The sequence below is a fragment of the Canis lupus genome, chromosome 32 (assembly GCF_003254725.2).
Source record: "Canis lupus dingo isolate Sandy chromosome 32, ASM325472v2, whole genome shotgun sequence".
NCBI classification, from domain to species: domain Eukaryota; kingdom Metazoa; phylum Chordata; class Mammalia; order Carnivora; family Canidae; genus Canis; species Canis lupus.
In genome coordinates, this window is record NC_064274.1 from 5155830 (window position 1) to 5173172 (window position 17343).

The following is a 17343-nucleotide window of genomic DNA, read 5'->3' on the forward strand; positions in this document are numbered from 1 at the left end:
CACCATGCCCTATTTATTTTGCATACCTTTTAGACTTTGTTAATTTTATAGTTCAGACTTATTTGGGTTTTTTTTAAGATTTTATTTATTTATTCATGAGAGACAGAGAGAGAGAGAGAGAGGCAGAGACACAAGCAGAGGGAGAAGCAGGCTCCATGCCAGGAGCTCGATGTGGGACTCGATCCAGGGTCTCCAGGATCAGGCCCTGAGCTGAACGCAGGCACTAAACTGCTGAGCCACCCAGGGATCTTCCAGACTTATTTGGAATCATTTTCATTTGTTGTTATTATTAGGGATGAACATTTAGCTAGTATGTTGTATTTCTTCTTCTGTAATTGTCCTCTACACACTTTTCTATAGAGTTTTAGTAGGGTTTTCTTTTAATTAAATTTTAAGTATTCTATGTATAAAAGGTAGGAATACCTTTGTTTATCATACTTTTTAGTGACATATTATAATTTATATATCTGTTTTTTTAACTTAATGTTTTTTGACATTGAACTTTTATATAGTTTAAACTATTAGTTTCCCTCGCTGATTTTTTCTTGGCTTCCTTCAATGTTTTAAAAGATCCCTATACTAAGATTGGACAAATATTGACCTATAGTTCCTTCTAGATTAGTTTATGGTTTCCTTTATGTTTAAAATCTATAATTTTTCTGGAAAGGGAGGTGGGCGGGGGTTGGGGGTGACTAGGGTGACGGGCATTGAGGGGGCACTTGACGGGATGAGCACTGGGTGTTATTCTATATGTTGGCAAATTGAACACCAATAAAAAATAAATTTATTAAAAAAATAAAATAAAATCTATAATTTTTCTAGGATTTTGTGGAATAAAGTCAGAGTCTTTTTACTTTGTTCCATCAGTTATTATTTTTCAATAATTTATAACTGTTGATCTTATCCCCATAATTTGATTTACTTATATTTTATGTTTGGCTGGGAGTCTCATCCATCTTGGGAACTAGTAATGACTTCAGGCAGTAGTAGTCTTTTAGCAGCAGCTCCTTATAGTACTATGAATTTGAAGTCAGAGTTTTCTAAGTGCTGAATTTTCTCAACCAATTGCATCATTTGCTGTTGTTGTATATGTAAGATTGTTTTTAAAACTCTTATTATCTATTGTTAAGGAATAATTTTTAAAAAAAGGTAGGATCATGATTTTCACATAGACATAAAATGAACATATGTCAAAGATTTTTAACTTATTAATTAATGAAAGATCAGCAAAATGCTATGATTGTTTTGAAGAATTCAAAGGGCAGAGATATATAAACGGTATAAAAAAATTTGAAATGAAGGGGTGCCTGAGTTCGGCTCAGGTCATGATCTCAGAATCATGAGATAGAGTCCTGTGTTCTGCTTAAGATTCTCTCTCTCCCTCTCCCTCCACCCCTCCCAATATGCGTGCATACCTGCACACACGTGTACGCATGCACACACACACACACTCTCTCTCTCTAAAAAAAAAAAAGAAGAAGAAAAAGAAAATCTGAAATGGATTTACAAATAGATGCAAAACCAGGCTGTTTATCAAGGTAAAAATCAGGGGCATTCTATGGAACACTACTTTGCATTTATACAGACATGAATTATTTGCATTATAATGAGATTTCTACAGGTTACAGAGTTGTATATCAGTTAAAGATGAGAAAACCTATGTGTATCTGAGTTGTCACAATGGCCACTATTTGATTTTTGCCCATTTCAAAGTCTCTCATAATTTTTTCTGGCAGTTCCCTTTCCTCTTTTTGTCATAAGTTCAGAGAATCATCATTCTGATAAAATAAGGCCCGTCCCATTAGATTTGCCTGGTTGTTTACATAGATACAGTAAAAGTGTCATTTTACCATATAGGACACATTAAGTTTTCTTTGTAAACTCTAAAACCATACAATTTTGAACAAATACTAAATTAAATTATGTCTGCAAGTTTTCATAAGAAATCTCAAATTGGATTTTTAAAACCTTCTATTATTTGGTGACTTGAGGCTAGGAAACCAAGTGCAAGAAATACTCTCCACCATATTTCACCTGAAATACCTATAAATTTGAGTAAATTCCTCTTTTCTCAAGGTCCCCCAAATATACTAAGGTTACATGTACTTAATATATAATATTCTTAGATTTTCTAAGCCAAGAAATAGGCCAGGGCTTTGTAGGTATTGCTTCCATAAGTAAAATCAAACTTAATCCAGGATGAGGGGCTGTTCCTACCCGATTAAATGAGTATTGTTTTTGAATACAACATTCCAAGCAAGGCCCTGGTTTTTCAATTTGTACAATTAAACCTGATTAAAAAATAATAAGAACAGCTTCTTTTTAAACCTATGCACATAACTAAATGACCATGGAAAGTGTAAAGTAGGTGTAGTTTCATTTAATCTTTTCTATACTTATTGAACACTCCATCTGAAATGAAGTATGTACTATATGTTCACTAATTGAATTTAAGTTAAAAAAATCCAATTATGGAGAGGCAAAAATTAGAAAATAAAATTGTTAGAGGCTATTTGGACATTTGATTAAGATAGGATCGGGGTACTAGAGAAATAATATTGAGTTTTATATAATTAATTAAATGAGTAAGATAACAAAACATTTAAAATAAATATAGATATTAGCATGGTTGTAAAGAAACATTTTTATAAGTGAGGAATCTTTGTTCTTTACTTTCTTTTATTTTTTATTTCTTTTTCTTAATCAAGAATGTAATAAATTCAACATAAAGCACAGAAAAATATTGTTACAAGATACACGTTACTTGCTACCTAGACAGATTACACAGAGATCAAAAAAATATTTTATATAGTAGGCAAAGGAATGAATCAGTAAGTAAAGAAAGCAACCCTATCAAGATAAGGCAAACTTTACAGAAATTTTCGTACATTTCATCATTTCTTTTCAAACTCAAGTACTGTAACCCAGGACAAGTAAAATTTACTTCCAAATTTGCCCTTTATTTTGCTTTTTCTGGCACAGCAATTCTCAGGATATCCATGAGCTCAAAATAATTTTTATATTAAGATGTTATTCAGCTAACATTTTAATTTGTGTTCATCATTGCTTTAGTCAAATGAATCAGTAAGTGTTTAAAAATATCTCAGTTTCAACTTCTGATTTGGTAAATATTGATGGTGATAATTCACACAAAATTTTTTTTGGAGTCCTCAGTCGCAAGATTGTACAGAGGTTCTGAAAAGGAACAAAAGGGGGAAAAGGGCCTAAAAAACATTGCTGCATATAATTATGTAGTGTATGTGTATATATAAAATCAGTACTATAGAACTTGCACTATAAGACAAAACTACTTTCTCTTTGGAACAGAAAAGCATATAGACAGTGGTTTCAGTCTGTCCCCATTACTTAGTGGAATTTCAACACTCATGTTAATTGTGACTTTTAATCAAAGTAACTTCTATTTCAGTGAGAAAACTAGAGGTAGAAATTAACAACTGTCTTCCACAAAAAGTATTTTAGCAGAATAGCAAAATTTGTGTTGCACCTGTCTCCAGCCACACTTTTTTAAAGAGACAAAATGAACGGGGTCCATTGACATGACCCAAAGATAGGGATGTTTCATGAAATATAAGAAACAGTATATAAAGTTAAATTGTGCACTAAATGTTCAGTATTCTTAGTTAGAAATTATCTTGATATCAAATTAATATTCATCATATAATTCAACTTTATAGCAGTCTAAGGCTTTAGGTTTCCTAGAGATCTTGGGAATTATATTTAACCTGACGTATTAAATATAAAACATAAAATAAATACAATAAATAAAACATAATTACTATTGAAATAAAGTTCTCAGAATAATGATTTTATTTTACTGAATACAAATTTATATTTTTCATTATCTTAAATATTGTGTAGAAGTAATGTGAGTTTATTGGATCAGTATACCCGAGTAAGTTTAAGAAAAGCAAACCCAAGGAGAATAAAATGTATACTTCACCTAATACTGATAAATCAGACTAGAAGCTGTTTTTATTAAGCCAAAATTATTACACTGGTCTAATTTGCCAAAAATTTATCTTAATTACATGAACTTAAATATTCAAAACATTTCTGAGTTTCTATAAGAATAACTTAAAAAAAAAAAAGATTGATTTATTGATCGATTTACTTCAGAGAGAAGAGAGCAGATGGGGAGGGGCGGAGGGAGAGGCAGTGAGCATCCCAAGCAATCTCCACAGAGACCTGAGCCCGACACAGAGCTTGATCCCATGACCCTGAGATCATGACCTGAGCCGAAACCAAGAGTCAGATGCCCAACCAACTGCACCACCCAGGCACCCCTATAAAAGTAACTTTTTAAGTATAGCACATATCAAGTATCAAAACTTTGATTTTCTCATTTTCCTGGAATCTTAAACATTAGCCACAGGCCAAAAGTAAACACAAAAAAATGATCAGACTATATATCAAAAAGTTGTTTCCTTTCCTGGTGAGCATGAGATTCTTAATTTGAGATCAAAAGACAAGTAGACAAAGAAAATAAAATACTAACAAATCAGATTCGCTGTTGTCTTCCATCCAAGAAAGAATAAATCTCTATAATCTATTACTCCATTTACAGGGATCACAAAATTTTGGCCACAAAACCAAAAATCTGAATCATTACTGTTACTAATGAGGAATCATTTATTGATTGTGAAAGTTATAAAAACAAAGCACATAAGTAGTAAAATGGAAAATATGTAAAGAAACAGAGGATCAGGAAAGTGAAAGTTCTGTTACAATAGGGAATTTACTTCTAGGAGCCAAGAAAAGCCCTGGTTAATTGTTTACAAGATAATTTTTTTGTAAAAGGATAAACTTACGACTCTCATACAGATACAAAATGAATGTGCCAACTATTTTGTTTAATTTCCTAAGTATAGACAGAACCAGTAAGGTAGTGGAAACAAAGGGGAATTCTAAGAGCAAAACATATGTAGGAAATAAGAAAAGTTGAAATTAATTTACAAATAGATGCAAAGTAGAACGCAATGTAGGGCAATAATGAATTAAATTTTATTGGGTACAATTAATTTGCATCTTTTGGGCAAATATATTTTGCATTATTATCAAGTTTCCACAACTTAAAGAGTTGTTAAATAGCACAAAAACCATGAAAGGCAGAAAAAAAAATTGGATGAGGGAATCACTCAAGACACCCACAATCTTTGTTTACCCATTTCAGTCTTTACGGTTTTGCTGACTCTACTTAGTAAAAAATGGGTCCAATGTTTTTTTCTTGCTAGCACAAGAAATTAGTACCGTGGTGGCAAAGCAGGACAATTATGCCTTTACTCTACTCCCACATCGAAATGTCTTATCATCTCTTCCTATAAAAAGAAGAGAGAGCAAGAAACTTCATTCATTTGTGCATTGAATACATTGAATATTATTTTCCAATTGTAGATATTACCAACTCTTTTAGAATCTCTTCTCTCTCATCAATACCATAATAGTGAATACTTGTTCCTGCAGGAGCTCCCTAGAAGCCTAAAAGTATGATAGACTATTGTGAATAAAGATAGAAGGAGCAAATCTTTTTTCACAGATTGTAATTTGAAGGGGGGAAAAACAGTTCAATTAGTTTTTAAACAGACAAGAAGTTTCCAATTAAATCCAACATGGGCAGGTACTTCCACTAGTCTGAATCAATTGCAAACTCAAGTTCATTTTTTATTGGACAGATTTGAAATTATGATAGTATTCTTTTATATTTTAGATTTTTAGGCTTTTTTTTTTTATTAATCTGTGATCATATGTGTTTAAGAAGTTCTTCCCTGGAAGTTCTGCAAAGTTAGCGATCCATGGGGTTTAGCAGAATCCAGAGAGCATAAGCCTGGGACACTGTTTTGACCCTAGATATTTTCAGTGACATAATTACCCAGGGCGTCAAAGCTTTTGATTAGAATTATCACTACTTCTGAGAAAAAGAATCTGAGAAGAAAATAAAAATGTCTCCATGGCCATAGGATTTTGTTGTTCTGTTTGCTATAGTATTAAAGCAGGAAGAAAATTCATTTAATGCCAATCATTTGCATGATGGACTGGACTGATTAACAATATGATTTATGTATTTTAGACTTTACCAGGTGACAACTCTACTAGAACTCCTATCCAAACAGAACTCTACATTCAAGCTGTTATTTTTGACCACATTTCCAGAAGAAAGACTTAACTACTAACATGATAGATGGTCCCCTAAAGGCTTACTAAGTTTGATTGAATCCTGTAACCAGAAGCAAATTAGAATAATAAATGAATCCTGTGGCTGGAAGACAAATTAGAATAATAAAAGTTGATAAAGAATTTAGAAAAAGCATAATCTTTACTGTCTTTATGTGGTACGTATCTTAATGTGATATGAGGTTTTTCTGAATTCCTCCCCCCCATCCCCCCCCACCCGAATACTGAAGCTGATTGCAACAGTTCATGGGAGAGAATCTTCTTGCTACTTATTTTGTAGCTCAGATTTTCCAAAACAAAAAATGTTCCAGGTCCTGCTATTGCCAAATATAGTGGACCAAAATCTATGCCATGTGGCAGTGCTATCTACTAAATTTGTTGAATATTGATAAGAAATCTGAAGGTGAAGAATAAGAGGAAGAAAATATGAATACAAAGTTTTCAATAGCTCCATATGAGAAAATAAAATCTGAGAAGTTCCACAAGATGATGTAGAAAATGAAGTGTTTGATATATTTATGCACCTAGACAATACGAACCCCATGACAGTGAAGCTGAGAAAATGAAATCTACAAGAAACCAAAAGATTTTTAGAAAAGTGAGAACTTCATTAGTGAACAGGTTTTCCTGAGGTGCCCCTGCAGGTGGCTTTTGTGCAGAAAAGATATTATTCAAGAAGTCACTTGTGATTTAAAAATTAACATTTGATTCTTCCTCTTATCCCCATTCTCTTCTCTTCCCTTCCTAAACACTCCAGTACTAAGGCATGTAGTCAGTGCCAAGCAAAGTGGAAGTCTGCTCAATGTGTGGGAATAGGAAAGTCCAGAGTAGGGGATCAGAGTTTCAATGGGGTGAGAAGGGTATATTCATAGGGGAGGAGATGGCCTGTCACAAGATTGCAGATTCCAGTCAAGATGAGTAGAGTGGTATTAAATTAGAATTGAATGTATTTTATGATCTCATCATTTTCAATATATAAACAGATACAGAACATATGTTAATGTTTTCTGTATGCATCTTCCCACACTTTGTTCAATAAGAGGGCCTCAAAACAGCAACACCCAATATCAATGAACACACACAGTACCCAGATCTTGGTTCTCCCCACCATTTTCTACCAAAAGGAAGCAAGGATCTTTTGGAAAATGACTATTCCCGGGCTAAGGCAGAGAAAATACACTAGTCTAGAACATCTTTTTGTGCCAGAAAGCAAAGAAGTTCTTGAAAAATGAAGAGATTTATCAAAAGGACATTGAATCCACCTTGAAAAATTCCCACTGGCCAAACCTGGGACAGTTTGGGCATCAAAAGAAATCATGAGAACCAGGCGGAAAGTAGAAAATCAAAAGCACACACTGATTTACATAAATGAATAAATGGAAAGTTTGATGAGGAATGGGATATTTACATAGTATCTCCCACAAAATATGTATTCATTATAGAGAAATAATAGAAAAGCCTGGAAGACACCATTTTCAACAATGATCAAAGAGAATATGTTTAGTTATAAGCAACTGAAATTGTTCTCCACCAAATAATATGCAATAGAGGAATTCATCATCGCTTTTGTGGTAATCCTGCCAAAGTTGTATAACCTGAATAGAATCAAGAGAAAACTCAGAAAAAAACAAATCCATGGACATTATGCAAAATGACTGACCTGAGATCTTCAAGGTGTCAAGATCTTGAGAATAGAAGAGTGAGAAATTATCTCAGTCTAAAGGAGACTAGAGAGACATGATAATCAAATCCAACACATGACTGTAAGTTGCATCTTTATCCTATAAAGGGAATTTGGGGACAACTGGTGAAAACTGAATGGTTTCTGAGAATTAGATGTAAAAATGTTTATGTCCTGATTTTGATGATTATGTTGTGGTTATATTAGAAAATGTCCTTGATTGTGAGAAATTACACTAAAGCATTTGGGAGTGAAAGGGCATCATGTCAGCAAATTATTTATAAATATTTCAGGGGAAAAAAGGTCTTTGTGCTGTACTTCGATTTTTTGTAATTCTGAAATTGTTTTGAAATTTAAAAATATTTGATTTATTACATTTATAAAATAAAAATTCTAGTTATTCAAACTCTAAATATTTGTATAAATTTTATTGTTCTATCTATAGATTTGATGAAATTTTTACTGTTCTTTTTATGAGTTCTTTTATAGTTAAACTAAATTTCTTTAAACATTTTAAATTTTGTGATGTTCATTACATTCAATTTTATAACTATTTCAAATTTCTAACTAACAAATAAGCCTTCATATACATTTAAATAACTCTTATAAATTTAAGAATTTAAATATAGAGACTAGTGTTCTCTTAAAAGTTTCAGTATGGTTTATACATTTATAAAATTTTAATTGAAAATCATGTCTGAACTAATTATTCAAATATCACATTTTAAATTTGAAGAGTATATGCCAGTTTTTCATAAATGTTTAAAGCGTTTTAAATATTTTAAATATCTATTTTTAAATATAGGCATTTAAAATACTTAATATATTTACAGATTACTCCTATATTTAATTCCAAGGTTTAAGACACTAAAAAAATCAATTTTATCATCACAAGTAATTTTTTACATTAGCTTCTGGACTGAATTTACAGAGAGTAAATAATGAATGGAGACTTGAGTTGGATTATGGGATATATTCATTTGCTAGGGCTGACATAACAAAATACCACAGACAGGGTGGCTGAAACAACAGAAATTTATTTTCCAGAAGTTCTGGAGACTGGAACCAAGATCTAAGGTGTCAGCAAGTTTGATTTTTTTCTAAGCCGCCCCCCCCCCCCGCGCCCCACCCTCTTACTTGTAGGTGGCAGCCTTCTTGCTATTTTTTCACATGGATTTTCCTCTGTGCAGGTCTCTGGTGTCTCTCCACATATCAAAATTTCTCTTTATGAGAACACCAGATTGGATTAGAGTCCACCTGGTGACCTCATGTTAATTTACTTACCTCTTTAAAAGGTTTTGTTTCAAAATGCAGTCACATTCTGAGGGCCTAGGGGATAGGACCTCGACCATGAATTTTGGAGGGATACATAATTCAGTCCCATACATGGAATGTGGACTACAAATATCCAGGATCTTTTTCTCATGATTAGACCCTTTCAGCCAATGCTAAGCCAAGTCTAGACCTCCAAGGATTCCAATATCATTTATTTCAAATGTGGATTGCCTTGCTTTACGGGAGCCGTGGATTCCGGTATCATATTAACTAATTTTGTAGTCTAATTGGAGTTTGCAGCATCAATCCAGGTCAATTGATACTCACTGAATCTTTATAAGGTCTCATTCTACTTTTGAATAGTTCTTATATCTATCAGTAGAGCCATGATACCTATAAATATTTAAATGGTATCTAATGGGGCACCTGGGTGGCTCAGTTGGTTAAGCGTTTGCCCTTGGCTCAGGTCATGATCCCAGGATCCTGGGATCATGACCTTTGTGTTCATGATTTTGTATTCTCTTTGTATGCTTTCTGTTTTAGAACACAAAGCACAGGGCTCCCTGCTCAGCTGGGGAGTCTGCTTTTCTCTCTCCCTCTGCCTGTTGTTCCCTCTGCTTGTGCTCTCTCTCTGTGTCAAATGGATAATAAATAAATAAATAAATAAATAAATAAATAAATAATGGTATCTGGTTGTATTGAGCCTATTTCTCATGTCTTGCCTTGCTCTGTGGTCACAGTTCTAAGGAAGGTCAAACTAATGCAGCTATTACAAACTGGAAATTCCCTTCATGGATAAGGTGACCTTCACCCAATAAAGAAGACAGAGCAATTAGAGAACTGTTATGCCTGAGTACAGAGTACACTAAGAAAGTAATTTTAACCTGATACTAATGGTGGACTTCAGGGCCAAAGAAAGGGAATATGTGAAATGTATGTGAGAATCAGAAGAACACTGGGCCAAAAACACAAGACCAAAGAATGAGCTAGCCGACCGAAAGGAAATGAAACAAGAAATTGAACGATGTAATAAAGAGTAAAGAGCATTAAGAACCAGACTATTTGGCAAACTTGATGCTGGTAATTGGCCAAATCATTTTATCTCTCCAGACTCTGGCTCTTGAAGGTCTCTTCAAAATCCAAAACATCTCTGATTTCTCTGCTGTTTTTCTAATCTATTTTTAGACTCCATCCTCTGACTAGAACAGCCTTGCGAGTTAAGTGTAATTTTCTCCAAGTAACAGTTCAAGTGTATTATCCAAGACTCTGCTTGCAAGTGACAGAAATTCAATTTGAATCTTTATTATAAAAACATGGAAGTGTCTCCAGACCTAAAGAAAGGAATATATCTGCATCCCAGGAATAATTATATAAACGTAATCAAACACTTGAATACTATCAGAACTCTCGCCCGATTTCATGACTATGTTCCTCTCTGCGCATTGTTATTCTCTTCCAACAGAACAGCCTTTCTATTTTGACCAACACACACACACACACACACACACACACATACACACACACATCTTTCTTCTTTCTTTCTTTCTTTCTTTCTTTCTTCTGTCTTTCTTTCTTTCTTCTTTCTTTCTTTCTTTCTTTCTTTTTCTTTCTTTCTTCCTTCCTTCTTTTCCTTCTTTTTCTTTCTCTCTCTCCTCTCTCTCCCTGTCTCCCTTTCCTGTCCTCATTCCTTCCCTCCCTTCTTGTCTCTTTTTCCCAATTCCGGAATCCCAGAGAAGGGATGCTTGCTTGACTCAGCTTTACTTCCCCCACCAAAATTTGAATTCTAAAGAGATCAGGCTCTACAGACTTGTATCTCCCAAATTACAACAACTATGATAACCTTGTGAATGAATGAGAATCTTCAGAAAAGCAAGTAATTTGGGGGACACAGCAAGGCCTCCAGTTGAATGGAGCGAAAGCGAGTGTAGGAGGGAAGAAAAGGAAAAAGCTCAGGTACTCAGTCATGGAGCAACAAGTCACTTCTCCCCTTTTCACTGGTGGCAACAACAGAAGAAAAAGCAGCAGTGGCAATATGACTGATGAATATTCTCTTTGTATGTTTTCTGTTTTAGAACACAATTTTCTGGGATAAATAATTACATAATCAGAACTACCTGACATATGACCAACCTCTTCACTGTTATTGTAGCTTTGTAGGATATACTGTATGATAACATGCTTTAAACAATAGACAATAACTATGAACTTTCTTAATCTCAAGGAAATTAAAAGGAAATGTATACCCATCATTTATGAAGGAGCTATTGTGAGCCAGATACTTTTCTAAAGGTATAATAATGAACAAGGGCTTCCCTCGAGGAATTCTTCAGCTTGAAATAAAAAGGAATTCTGAGGGATCTTATGTTTTTATTGTTGTTCTCATTGCTTGCTGCTATTGCGAGTGGATTTTCCCTTCAGTCACCAATAGATTGTTATCTATGAAAATCTAAGACATGAATTGGCCAAGACTGAATCATACTGTCAGCAGATGCTGCTGCTGATTTATTGGGAGTACCCCTTGAGAAGTACTTCCCAAAATATGTTCTATAGCATACTAATCCGCCAAAAAAAATTTTTTGTGATTGAATAAGTGAATAAGTGACTATTACTGACTCTTAGAGGTTCTCTAAGTTAGTTTAACCTAAGTTCCCAAATCGTCCATTGAGCAACATCCCCCCCCCCCACCTTCTCATCATGAAACACTTACCAGTATCTGTGTTACTTGAGGTTTTTTGTTGTTGCTTGCAAGCTACACACACAAAAACGTCTCACACATTTAAACAGGAAGCTTGAATTCCTGGAATCCAAGGAAGAGATGAAAACCAAGACTCAGGAAAGAAAAAATAAAGAGGAATTCTGGGAGCTGCTCTAGCAAACACTGCCAGTGATAAAGCTGGGTTCCAACTACTTCCCAGTCTCTGTCAGGAGACGAAACTTCTCATCAGCCGCAGAAGCGTCAGGTGTCCATCTCTGGATCAATCAGCAGTGGTCAAGGTCAGAAGGTAGTCGTCACACTGGAGGTCCATCCGTGTCTCAAGGGCTGTTTCTAGAGAAAGAAGGATTATCATGAGCTGGGAAGAAATATCTACTATGAAATCTCTTGAGACTAGTACTATATTACACACTGCTAAAAACCATTAAGTATGATGTTGACTCGACTTATTATTTTATTTTTTAAAGATTTTTTTTATTTGTTTATTCATGAGAGACACACAGAGAGGCAGAGACACAGGCAGAGGGAGAAGCAGGCTCCATGCAGGGAGCCCGACGTGGGATTCGATCCCGGGTCTCCAGGATCACACCCTGGGCTGAAGGCGGCGCTAAACCGCTGAGCCACCCAGGCTGCCAGACTTATTATTTTAATATTGGATGGAACTATACTCCTATTCCCAAATTTGTTTTAAGACTTAACCAAGAATGGATGTCCATGTTTCCTTCCAAATGCAGTTTTGCCATCCATGGAAATTATCATTATAAATAAAATCAAGTTAGATGACATGGTACTTGTATATATTTTTAGATATAGTCCAGGTAAAAATGCTTCTTGAGTGGTTTCTTCAGTAAATTGTCCAAATTGGTTTGCAATTCTGAGAATGCTTTCAAAATGCTATCTTGTTTTTTTGTTTGTTTGTTTGGGTTTTTTTTTTTTTATCTTGTTGTTTTAATCTGAAATTTCCTAAAAACATATGATGTTGAGCATCTTTTCATTTATTTATTTTCCACCTATATATCTTTTTTGGTAAAGTATCTGTTCCAACATGTTGTCCACTTCTTAATTGGACTGTTTTCTTATTGTTGAGTCTTAAGAGTTCTTTTTAATTGTGGACAAAGTCCTTTATCAGATACCTGTTTTGCATGTATTTCTTCCCAGTCTGTGGTTTCTATCTTCATTCTCTTAAAGTATATAGTTGTTTTTAAATACTATCTTTAATAGATTTTTTTAAAAAATCAAAGTGAAGTTGGATTTTTCTATATTTCGGAAAAGTTTTTATGTAAAAATTTGAATTATCTTATTAAAGATGACAGTAAAAACACATGGCTCAAAGCTTTTCAGAAGAAAAATTTTTATTACTTTTTATTAGCGAAATTAATGTTTTCTATTTCTTATGCCATTTTGGAATGTTAAATTTTTCTCAGAAAAATAATGTACTTCATTGAGATCTTTTAATATATTTTCATAGAATGGTACATAGTATCTGTTGTAATATATTCCCTCTACTTTTTTGTGGTAGTAAATGTGTACTTCCTATTTTTTTTTAATTTGTGTCATAGCTTTTCTCTTAATTATATTTATAATAGATTTGGTTTTAAAGGGCCTACCATTTTGCTTTTAAATAATGCAGATTCTGTTTTGCATTAATTTTGTTTCTATTTTTAGTTTTCATCATATCCTTCTTCATGCTTTTTAATGTGTTTTATTGTTTTCCCAAACTTTTTGAAATGTAATTAATCATTATTTTTATTTCTGCTTTTTAAAAATAATGAAACCATTTAACACAAAAATTTTCCTTCTGAGCACTCCTTTGACTATAATTGACAAATTCTGAGGATTATTGTTCTCATTTTTCTTATGTTATAAATTCTCCATACTTGAATTATTTGCATTTGCTTTTAGCCCAAAATTTTAGTTAGTTTTTGTTTTAATTTCAAAGTAATCCTAGTTACTCTTATCTATGCTTGTGAGCATGATTTCTAATTTTATCTCATTGTTGTCAAAGAACCTTGCCTTTATGATCCCCACTTTGAGGATTTTATCGATATTTTCCTATAACTTAGCTTACAGTTAGCTTTATTTTTTAAATTTAATGTTCCACAGATAGTTGCAAAAAACTGCATATTATTTGTTTTGATATGTATTTAAACTTTAGTAACATATTATTCAAGTATCTGTATCTCTTATTCTATATATAAATGTATGTACATATATACACATGTATGAATGTATGTGGTTTGGCTCATCAAAGGCTAACAGAGATATGGCCAATATTTTTACCAAAAACAATGTTTAATACTCCTTATAAATCTAACAATTTTGCTTAATTGATTTTGAAACTCTTCTTTTGCTATTCTTCATAGGTATTGTCAACATGGATTGTACCTCTACTAAAAGAACCTTTAATTTCCTTTTTTTAAAATTTGAATCTTGTTATTTTTTTCTTGAAATTTAAAATATCAACCCTGCTTCATTTCTGTTTTTATGTGTCTGATAAATGAGTGCCCATCTTATTAGCACTTCCAACATTTTTCAGTGCTTATTAATGTAATCTGGTGGCATAAGCCTGGGTTATTGTCATTTTTTAATATATCCTCTCTTTCAATAATATTCATTGAAAATTAAAGTTAATTTTGTAGCAACATTTATGACAATTATTCTTGGTTCTATTTTTAAAAATACTTCAATGTCACCATCAGTCCTATGATTAGCATGAAATCCCTGTTCTTAAATTCTAATTTTATCAAGTTTTTCTTGCTTATTCTTTGTTATTTCCAAAATTACATTTACTTTCTCATAGCAAATAATTCAAGTAGAATTTAAAAATAGGTGAAAGTTAAGTTCCTTTCTCCCAGGTCAGGGCTAGCGTGAGACAAGTGAGAGCCTTAGGGATACACAATTTAAAGAGACAGTCTCAGGCCACAGTCCTCGAATTTGTACTCTAACTACCTTATTCACCTCACCCTAGATCTAGCCGCACTTCCTGATACTTATGCCATGGCAGAAAAGATATCACTGCTGACAGTTTGTCTCTCTAGAAAAGTGTGTGTGGAGTGCATGTATGCACGCATGCATGCATGTATGGCTTTTTTTTTTTTTAATACTTGGTATCATCCCTATATGTGGTTCCCCATTGCTCCACGCTTAGAATAGGGTCATCCATTCACTCCAACAAATATCTATTAAGACTATTCTGAGTGCCTGTTGTTTTAGGCATTTAAACAAAACAAAGCCTCGATGAACACAAATATATTTCAGGCTTCCTAAGAACGTCATGCTCTTCCAGTGTATGGATGTACTATAATGTTTTCACCCACTCTTGATATTGATGATGTTTAAGTATGTGTTGTCACAAACTATGATTTTCTTAACATTCTTTGCATTTATTTTGTGCATTGAAGTGAACATATATATAAGAGAAATTCCTGAACATGGAACCATTGGATTAAAGGGCAGGTGTGTTTAAATGTTGCAAGAGATTATCAAATTGCCATTCCAAAGCGTTGCACCAGTTCGTAACCCAAAAGTGAATATGAAGGTATATCTCTCCCCCACTAATAGGTTATTAGCAATCTTTTCATTTTCTGCTTCTCTAATAAGTAAACATTCGTACTCCACTGCAGTTTTAAGTTGTTTTTCTTTAATTGCAAGTGAGTTTGTGCATATTTTTGTATATTTATCAAATACTTTTATTATATTTTTGTGTTGTTGCCTATTTCTTAGTTTATGTTCTTTGTATTTTTTATGTTCTTTATTTTCTAATTGATTTGGAAAATTTGGGATGTACTGGGATTTTTTTTCTGAAATACATGATGCAAATGAGTTTTTCAGTTTACTGTTATTTGATTTTCTTTGGTTGTACAAAAGGATTTAATTTTTAAGTAATCAAGTTCAATTGTGCTCTTATTAATAGCTGTTGTATTTCCTGACAGAAAGACTTCCCCACACAAGTTGGTAATTACTTTTAAATTTTTCTTCTGATACTTTTGTTGTCATTTTTAGATGTAGATTTTTTCCACTTGAAATTTATTTTGATATAAAAAATGATACAGGAATTCATTTTTTCTCAAATAACTATTAATTTGCCCCAGTATTTTTCAAAATAATCCATTTTTTCTTGACTAATTTTAAGTCCCAAATTTATCATGATAAAGTCACTCCTTTTTAAAGTATATTTCTTTTTTTTTTTTTTTTTTTTTTTTTTTTTTTTAAAGTTTTTATTTATTTATGATAGTCACAGAGAGAGAGAGAGAAGGCAGAGACACAGGCAGAGAGAGAAGCAGGCTCCATGCACCGGGAGCCCGACGTGGGATTCGATCCCGGGTCTCCAGGATCGCGCCCTGGGCCAAAGGCAGGCGCCAAACCGCTGCGCCACCCAGGGATCCCTTAAAGTATATTTCTAGTGTCTCTGTAATATATATTCCTGGGCCACTACATGCTTTCTTTTTTCCTAGAGCTTTGAATATCTCTTAGGGCAAATTCATCTTCATTCCATTTTATTATGGTTGACACAATGATTTTCTTTACATTATCTTTAATATAGTTGTTCAAACTTCAGGAGTATATAAGGATTAAAAGGCAATTAAGGTAAGCATTTTAAATAATACCTGTCTTATAGTAAATATAAATTTTAACTTCTTAAATTAATTCTCCAATGTAGTAAATCTATCTAAACTTCGCGCTTGCTACCGAAGAAGGTGAAATGTCCATTGTCTCTATTCTTTCTGCACCTGACTATTGCTTGGATTTTCTGCTCCCACTTGTTCCTCAAACACAGTAGAGTGAATCCAGCCCTCCTTAGAAATCTTGTATATAGTTTAACTCTCCTGGACTGAAGTGGAACTTTCTCCTATGCTCATGATGCCAAACACCAAAGGATATCATGACAGTTGTTATTCATGGTAGGCCGTTTTGCCAAAATGATTCCTATCTCTGCCCAAGGATACTGTACCTGGGGCACACATACATACTACTACAAGAAGTCTGTTTTCTTTTCCAGTTACTCCAGAATAAGAATAGGGGTAACCATGTCAGAAAACAGTACTTTTTAAATTATATTCTTCAGAGTCTTGAAGTTACATTTAAAAGTCTGAGGGGCCATCTCAAATGGTAATAGAAAACAAAGTTAGTGAGGTTACAAGATTCCTATGCATTTTCAGCTTTCTGTTTCAAGAAATACTTTATTTGGCAAATGATGACATTATTTTAAAAATAAAGGTAGGGAAGGAAAGGACACAGCAGTGGAGTTAGTCCAACTCTAGTTAGTCTAGACCAGGGTTCTTCAACATCAGCACTATGAATGTTTGGGGCTGGATAATTTTTTGTTATAAGGGGGATATCCTGTGAATTGTAGTGTTCAGCAACATTCCTGGCCTCTAGCTAGTAGAAATTCCTCCACAAATTGTAACAAATGGAAATGTCTGCAGACATTGCTCAAAATCACATGGTGGGCAAAACTGTCACAATTGAGAACTACTGGTATAAC

General features: G+C 33.5%; 1 protein-coding gene across 3 annotated transcripts in view; it reads left to right on the forward strand.

Annotated features, from left to right (window-relative positions):
* Positions 1-17343, forward strand: part of CFAP299 (cilia and flagella associated protein 299) — a 622454-nt gene that overhangs the window by 572234 nt on the left and 32877 nt on the right. For 2 of the 3 annotated variants that reach the window (XR_007407865.1, XR_007407863.1), the window contains one exon: positions 6086-8283. The exons of the other annotated variant lie outside the window; for it this stretch is intronic. The gene's annotated coding sequence lies outside the window, so the exon portion shown is untranslated. Of the gene's footprint in view, positions 1-6085; positions 8284-17343 lie in introns of those variants that run through there. 3 annotated transcript variants of the gene reach the window in all.